Here is an 8,678-nt window from a genome sequence, read left to right as displayed (position 1 = left end):
ATAACTAGGTCCCAGAGTTTGCCTTGGTCAGATGACATGTATGGGAAAACCCCACTAACATAAGCATTTTCGATGACATACTATAGCACATCAGCTTTTAATAGATGAAAGATACATTAGGATGAAGCTTGTATAATTAGATTTAGAAGTTAATGAGGCGTCACCCACGGCTACGGGCCAGAATAATGTATGCTGTTAAATGTGTATCATGTGATGCACGTGACTGGTTTTCCACTTATGACTAGAGTAGTGCCATTCATGCAGGGTGCTGCCCACTGCAGCTGGAGCTGAATGAGTCGTCTGACATACAGGAAGCAGGGGAATGCCACAAGACAGTGTGAAATCTCCTCTCGAGGCTCTCACACAGTCCCATTATAACAATTCAAAAAAATATATATAAATAAAGCAATAAATTATTACAGATGAGGGAAAATAGGCTGAAACATGAGGATCTCCTTTTTCTCAGGATGGAACATAACCTAGAGAGTTCAAAGGGGTATTAATGGGTGTCCCCATTATAAGGTAACATAGTTCTTGTGGTCAGTCAGGTACGTGCCATCGCCATGGCACCTGGACCAGTCATTAGGTAAGTGTTCTGTTACCACAGCACCTGTTGTCAGGTGGGTGTCCTCTTACCCCATTCAGACAAACATCCCCAAAGCATTACCAGTTGCTATTCTCTAAGGCCCCGATTCCAACCCAAGTTAAGCGTGCATAAATGCAACATAATTCCCTTTTTATGCACTTTGCTCTCAATGTATATTCTGACCTTGAACTTAAGCATGATAACAGTGTGCTATTCACCTGCTATTCATTTTGGGTGGAGATTGAATAAATGAAGGTGGGGAAGAGGTGGGTACAAATGCCATATTCTGACCTTGACTTAATGCCATAATAATGCTACCGTCTTTACACACATGAGAAAACCATGAATAAGCAGTTCCAAGTGAAAAAAGCATCTACTGAATTTTTTTCCAGATAAAAATAACACCATTCCCCATGCACTGTAATTTACAACTTGAAATAACTATTGATAACTGCTAGATAAAGGAGTAGTCTGTTTGGCTAAGGGAGTTGTAGATATAAATGACACTTGTTTTAGATATATTTTACCTTTATAATCGCTGGAGACATGTGAAACCAGTCATATGGCAGCAAACTGAAGCATATTAACATAGAAAACCATCCCACAGTAAAGTTTATGAAATCCTGTGCCATTATGTGGAATTTAAATTGTACAGCCTTTTAACTTGCAGGAATGGGTAGTCTCAAATGTCTTAAACATCATGATCATTACACAGGTGTGCCTTGTGCTGGGGACAATTAAAGGCCACTTTGAAATGTGCAGTTTTGTCACTCAACACAATGCCACAGATGTCTCAAGTTATGAGGGAGCGTGCAATTGGCATGTTGACTGCAGGAATGTCCAACAGAGCTGTTGCCAGAGCATTTAATGTTAATTTCTCTACCATAAGCCACCTCCAATGTTTTAGGGAATTTGTCAGTACATCAAACCAGCCTCACAACCGCAGACCATGTGTAACCATGCCAGCCAAGGACCTTGACATCTGGCTTCTTCACCTGTGGGATCATCTTGAGACCAGCCACCCGGAAAGCTGATGGAACTGAGGAGTGTTTGTCTGTAATAAAGCCCTTTTGTGAGGGGAAAAACATGATTGGCTGGACTTGGCTCCCCAGTGGTTGGGCCTGGCTCCCAAGTGGGAGGGCCTATACCCAGTCATGTGAAATCCATAGATTAGGGCCTAATACATTTATTTTAATTGACTGATTTCCTTATATAAACTGTAACTCAGTAAAAAAATATATATATATTGCATGTCGCATTTATTTTTGTTCAGTATATATATTTTTAAAAAGGGTTTAGGCTAATTAAATCGTTATGGAGCAGAGCGCAAACCAAACAATAACAAACCTGACTCATGGCGCAATACTTGGCCGTGGTTGAAATGGACAAGGGTATAAGCCTACTATTGTATACTATTCTCCCTATTATAATTCTATGTACACTAATCTTCCAACATTACCATTGGTTAAAGAACTGAATGTGGCAACTTTCTGAATGACTCAAACTACTCTATTTTTGATTAATCAATATATTTAATGCGTGAAGGCTCTCCAAACCTTATTTTAATGATTTATACATGTAGGTCATCATTGTAAATAAGCATATGTTCTTAACTGACTTGCCTAGTTAAATAAAGGTTAAATAAAAATAAATACGTACTTTCATAACCTTAAAATGTGGTTTAATAATCTACAAGATCAGAGTATTTTTAAATCTACCAGTTGGTGCTGAAACAGAGAAGAATATGGATATATTTAGATGGTTTTCTTTCATTGATCCCTATTTTCTGAACCTGTACTCTTTAGGTATTCTAGTCTTTTGACAAAATTCTAATTGAAAGTACACTGTATTTAAAGGGCGGGTTTAAGATTAATGCACTGAAAATCCATTTGAATGAAAACTCCACAAGAAAATCTGTTCTCCAGCAACAGTTTTCAGCTGTTGAATTACATTTATTCAGTGCGCGCAAAGGAACCACACCTGCAACCTACCTTTTTAAAGGTAAATCTGAATCTGAATACCAACTACTGTGTAGGAAAGGCCTAATTTCCTAAATCAGAATTGATCCCTAAGGGAGGAATTCCGACCTGAGTTAAGCATGAGTAAATGGAATGTAATTCCCTTTGTATTCCTATTCTGACCTTGAATTTAAGCACGGGAATAGCATGCTATTCACCCGCCGCTATTCATTCAGGGTGGAGGTGTATTCTGATATTTACTTAATTCCACCACCTTTACCCATGAGGGAATCATGAATCATGTTGAGCGAACCTGCCAGTTCCAAGTTGAAAAAGCATATATTTTCTTTTTTTCTGATAGACATAAGAGCATTCTCCATGCACTGTAATTTATAAATTGATAATAGGTATTGATAAGAGCTAGGTAAATGTATAATCCATTTGAAGAATAGTATTGTAAATACACATAGCAATTGTTTTAGGTGATTTTTCCTTACGATCCCTGGAGACTAATGTGAAACCAGTCATGGAAGCAAACTGAAAATCTTTATTTATTTATTGCCACCCCTTTTCCACAGTGAAGTAGGCTATAAATATCTGTGAAGTTATTCAAAATTTTAATTGCATGACCTAATAATTAAATCGACCTAAATAATCTACAAACTCAAGAGTATTTTTAAATCTACCAGTTGGTGCTGAAACAGAGATGAATACGCATTTACAGTGAGCTTCAAAAGCACTGGGACAGTTCCAAATGTTTTGTTGTTTTGGCTCCGTACTCAAGCACTTTGGATTTGAAATGATACAATGACTATGAGGTTATAAAGTTCAGATTATCAAGTTTAATTAGAGGGCATTTTTATCAGTATAGAGTGAACCATTTAGAAATTACAGCACTTTTTGGACATAATCCTCCCATTTTAAGAGACCAAAAGTATTGGGACAAATTCACTTGTGTGTTCACTAATGTAGTAAAATGTTAATAATTTGGTCCCATATTCATAGCACGCAATGATTACATCAAGCTTGTGACTCTACACATTTTTTGGAGGTATTTGCTGTTTGTTTTGGTTGTGTTTCAGGTTATTTTGTGCGTTTTATGCCCAATAGAAATTAATGGTAAATAATGTACAGTCGTGGAAAAAACCCCGGAAAGTGGCCTTTTTTTGTTGTTGACAGATGGATATGTAATCTTCACTTCGACACTATTGACAGATAAAGGAAACCTAATTTAACAAATGACACTGAAAGATCATACTTTGCAATCATTTATTAATCAAAAATTAACAGGAATGCAATTTCATAGTGCAGAAAAAATAAGTACATCTCTAGCTTCAATAGCTTGTATTGCCCCCTTTAGATTAAATAACTTAATGTAGCCATTTCTTGTAACTGTCTATCAGTCTCTTACATCGACTGGGAGGAATCCCCCCACCCCTCCCCCTCTTCTTTACAGTGCTGCTTCAACTGGTTCATGTTTGAGGGCTTTCTTGCATGCACAGCCCTCTTCAAGACCCCCACAGCATTTCGACAGGATTGAGGCTTTACTCGGCCATTCCATAACCCTCTATTTCTTCTTTTTGAGACATTCTGTTGTAGCTTTGCTTGTGTGTTTTGGATCATTGTCCTGTTGCAAGATCCATGTTCGGTTCAGCATTTTTCTCAAGAATTATCTGGTACAATATAGATTTCATGGTCAATGATGGCAGCAAAGCAGCCCCAAACCATAATGCCACCGCCTCCATGCTTTACAGTTGGTATGAGGGTCTTCTGTTCAAAGGCAGTGTTCCATTTTCACCAAATATGGCATCTGGCAATGCGGCCAAACAACTCCACCTTTAACTCATCTGTCCAGAGTACACTGTTCCAGTAGTCTTGGTCTTCACCCAGGTGTTGTCTGGCAAACGTCAGTTGTGTCTTGAAATTATTTTTTGAGAGCAGAGGCTTCTTCCTTCCTGACCTCCCATGTAGGCCAAGTTTGTGCAGTCTCTTTCTGACAGTTGACTCATGCACTTTGACATTGATTGTGACAAGAGAGGCTTGTAGATCCCTTGATGTTACCCTGGGGTTCTTAGAGACTTCTATGAGCATCTTTCAGTCAGCTCTTGGGCTGAATTTGATGGGATGACCTGTCCTTGGTAGATTGCCAATGGTCATTTGTAGATGAGCCGTCAGACAGTGGAATGATGTACTTCAAATTGCTTGGAAATGGATTTGTATCCCCTCCCAGACTCATGGGCATCAATAATATTTATTCTGAGGGCCTCAGGTAGGTCTTTTGATCTTGGCATGATGTGTTACCAAACACCCATATGGTTAGGACCAAACCAGTTTCTAATCTTTATGGAAGGCTGGACACTCTCTCTGAGTTTCTCTCTAATAATTTTCTCATCATTTGCACCTGTTTTTGTGCACTTGATTCTAATTTTAGCAGTTGTATGTGATGGGCTTTTTCCAGATAGAAAAGGGCATTTTTGTTCATTTTAATTGCATAACATTTTCAAAGTATGTTTTTTGTGTGATTTGTTAAATTGGGTTACCTTTATCAATGAATGTGGTGGGAATTTAGCTCAAATATCCATGTGTCTAAATCATAAAAAATAAAAGACCACTTTCCAGGGGTGTACTTACTTTTCCAGGGGGTGTACTTACTTTTCCAGGGGGTGTACTTACTTTTTTACAAAATGACTGTATTGTGTAATTTTGGAGTCACTTTTATTGTAAATAAGAATAGAATGTGTTTCTAAACACTTCTACATTAATATATTTATACATGTTTTTGGGAAAGGGGGATTGGGTAGCAAGTGTTTAAATTGTGCGGTATTTAGCAGTCATAAGAGTAGTAGCGGAAGTTGTTGTGTGTGTCTGTCTGTGTGTGTGTCATGTGTCATAAAGTGCAGAGAATCAGAGCAGGTGGTCAGTCCATTTCAAGTGTTCAGCAGTCTGATGGCTTGTAGATAGAAATTGTCTCTGAGCCTGTTGGTATCAGACCTCATGCTCCGATACCGTCTGCCCTACGGTAAGGGAGTGAATCGCTCGTGGCTGCAGTGTGTGGGGTCCTTGATACTCTAGGCCTTCCTCAGGCACCGTTTAGAGTAGACTTACCCCAAGGCAAACATGACGACTATATTAGCCCGCACAGCTAAACTTTCATGCTAGGTTTATGACACATTGAAACTGATCAAATCAAACATTATTTGTCACATGCCTCGTAAACAACAGACGGCAGGGAGCTCAGCCCACAATCAGCTCCTTTGTCTTGCTGACATTGATGGAGGGGTTGTTGTCCTGGCACCACCCTGCCAAGTCCCTGACCTCCTCCCTATAGGCTGCCTCATCAACGTTGGTGATTAGTCCTACAACCGTTGTGTCTTCAGCAAACTTGATAATGGTGTTTGAGTTGTTTGCAGCGCCGCAGTTGTGGGTGAACAGGGAGTACAGGAGGGGACTAAGCACACACCGCTGACGGGCCCCCGTGTTGATGGTCAGCATGGCAGATGTGTTGTTGCCTACCATTACTGCCTGGGGGGGGGGGGCCCGTCAAGAAGTCCAGGATCCAGTTGCTGATGGAGGTATTCAGTCCCAGGGTCCTGAGCTTGGTGATGAGTTTGGAGGGGAATATGGTGTTGAATGCTGAGCTGTAGTCACTGGACAGCACTCCTACATAGGTATTCCTATTGTTCAGGAGGGCAGTGTGGAATGCAATAAAGATTGCGTTAACTGTGGATCTGTTGAGGCGGTATGCGAATTGGGTACATGGTGACTGGGATGATGGAGTCGATGTGAACCATGACCAGCCTTTTAAAACAGTTCATAGCTATAGATAAAGGTGTTACGGGGCGATAGCCATTTAGGTAGGTTACTTTGGCGTTCTTGGGCATAGGGACTATGGTGGTCTACTTGAAAATGTCAGTGAAGACACTTGCTTGCCAGCTGGTCAGCCAATGCTCTGAGTATGTGTCCTGGTATTCCGTCTGGCCGTGCGGCTTTGTGAATGTTAACCTGTTTAAAGTTCTTAATCACCTCAGCTACGGAGAGCGAGATCACACAGTCATACGGAACAGCTGGTGCTCTCATGCATGGTTGAGTGTTGCTTGTCTCGCAGTGAGCATAGAAGGCATTTACTTGTCTGGTAGGCTCGCTCCACTGGGCAGCATGGGGCTGGATTTCCCTTTGTAATCCATGATACTCGTCAGAGGTTGTAGGGGATTTCTTATAAGCATCCGGATTAGTGTCCTGCTTCTTGAAAGCAGCAGCTCTAACCTGTAGCTCAGTGTGGATGTTGCCTGTAATCCATGGCTTCTGGTTGGGGAACTGTATGTACAGTGGGGCAAAAAAGTATTTAGTCAGCCACCATTTGTGCAAGTTCTCCCACTTACAAAGATGCCAGAGGCCTGTAATTTTCATTGTAAGGTACACTTCAACTATGACAGGCAAAATTAGGAAAAGAAATCCAGAAAATCACATTGTAGGATTTTTTATGAATTTATTTGCAAATTATGGTGGAAAATAAGTATTTGGTCACCTACAAACAAGCAAGATTTCTGGCTCTCACAGACCTATAACTTCTTCTTTAAGAGGCTCCTCTATCCTCCACTCGTTACCTGTATTAATGGCACCTGTTTGAACTTGTTATCAGTATAAAAGACACCTGTCCACAACCTCAAACAATCACACTCCAAACTCCACTATGGCCAAGACCAAAGAGCTGTCAAAGGACACCAGAAACAAAATTGTAGACCTGCACCAGGCTGGGTGGAGGGGCACAATGTGCGACTGACGTGTTTTCCATTTGCTCCCACAATATTCTCAAAGTTTATGTGAATTTTGCAGCAGAACCGTATTTATTTTCCAATATTAATTTGGTGATCCCTTTCCGTAAAAACCAAAACTACTTTGCTTTCGAATGTCAGCATGTTGACGATACATAAGGCCAAAAACGTGACTTTGAGAGAACCTGGCCTACAAGACCCCTCTTATCACCGCCCTCTCGTGATTCTGAGGGCCCGGGGACTCACACTTTACCAGGGGGAATGGCTTCACCTGGCGGCGATGAAATGAACATTCTCGAGGCCATCAAACTACTACGCTCTGAGATAGTTGAAATGAAAACGGAGGTAGTTGCTATGATTGAGGCCCGAAATACAGGATGTTTCTGATACTTTAAAAGCAGATCTAACCATCCTGCGGAACGAGATGGCGCCAGCAATCACACCACTCAAAACAACAACAGAGTTGCACACTACAACGATTGCAGCACTGGAGACCTCTGCTACCAATGTCTCCGACCGAACTACCTCCCTGGAGGCTGACGTAAAACGCCTGTCTGCGGATCTGAAAAAGGTGCAGGAGAGTTTAGAGGGATTCTCTCACCACTATAACCTGAGACTGGTATTGGTCCCAGAGTTAGCGGAAATGCCTCGCACCACGCATTCCGTTGCTGGGCTGCTGAAGGATGTTCTTGCCATGGATGAGAAGCACCTGATTGATCGTGCCCACCTGTCAAGCCCCGGGATGATGAGAGGCCCCGTGACATCATTCTTCGAGTGCACTTTTTCTATGAGAAGATGGAGATTCTCAGACGAGCCCGCAATACCACTCTGAGCTTTCAAGGACAGCGCTTCTCTATCTACCAGGACTACTCCCCCACTGTTTCCAGGCAGCGTGCAGCTTTTGGGCAGGCCAAATGACTACTACGAAACCAACCAGGTGTGAAGTATGGACTGCGATTCTCGGCCCGTTTCTCGGCCCATTTAAAACTCTGCCTAACCTTTGATGGTGTACTTGTGAGAGTATTGTTATTTCTGACCATTCACCATTAGAGCTTGAACTAGAGTTTTCCCAGCGACCTCCTAGGTGTTATCAATGGCGTCTTAACCCCATTTTACTCTTGGATAAGAAGTTTGGCAATTTAATTTCTTCTGAAATCACCTTATTCCTAGAAACTAATTCAATGTCAGGTATGTCCTGCTCTACCATATGGGAGTCTCTCAAATGGGAGTCTCTCGAAACATACCTACGTGGCCAAATAATGTCTTATACAGCAAACAAAAACAAAGCTCGCTCTCAGTGACTTCGAGACCTGAGCGAAGCCATAGCTTCATTGGATGAGAAATATGCTACAGATCCTTCCT

Source organism: Oncorhynchus tshawytscha, linkage group LG07 (assembly GCF_018296145.1).
Source record: "Oncorhynchus tshawytscha isolate Ot180627B linkage group LG07, Otsh_v2.0, whole genome shotgun sequence".
In the NCBI taxonomy this organism is placed as follows: Eukaryota; Metazoa; Chordata; class Actinopteri; order Salmoniformes; family Salmonidae; genus Oncorhynchus; species Oncorhynchus tshawytscha.
The sequence above is the reverse complement of the archived record's forward strand: the minus strand, read 5'-3'. Positions refer to the sequence as shown.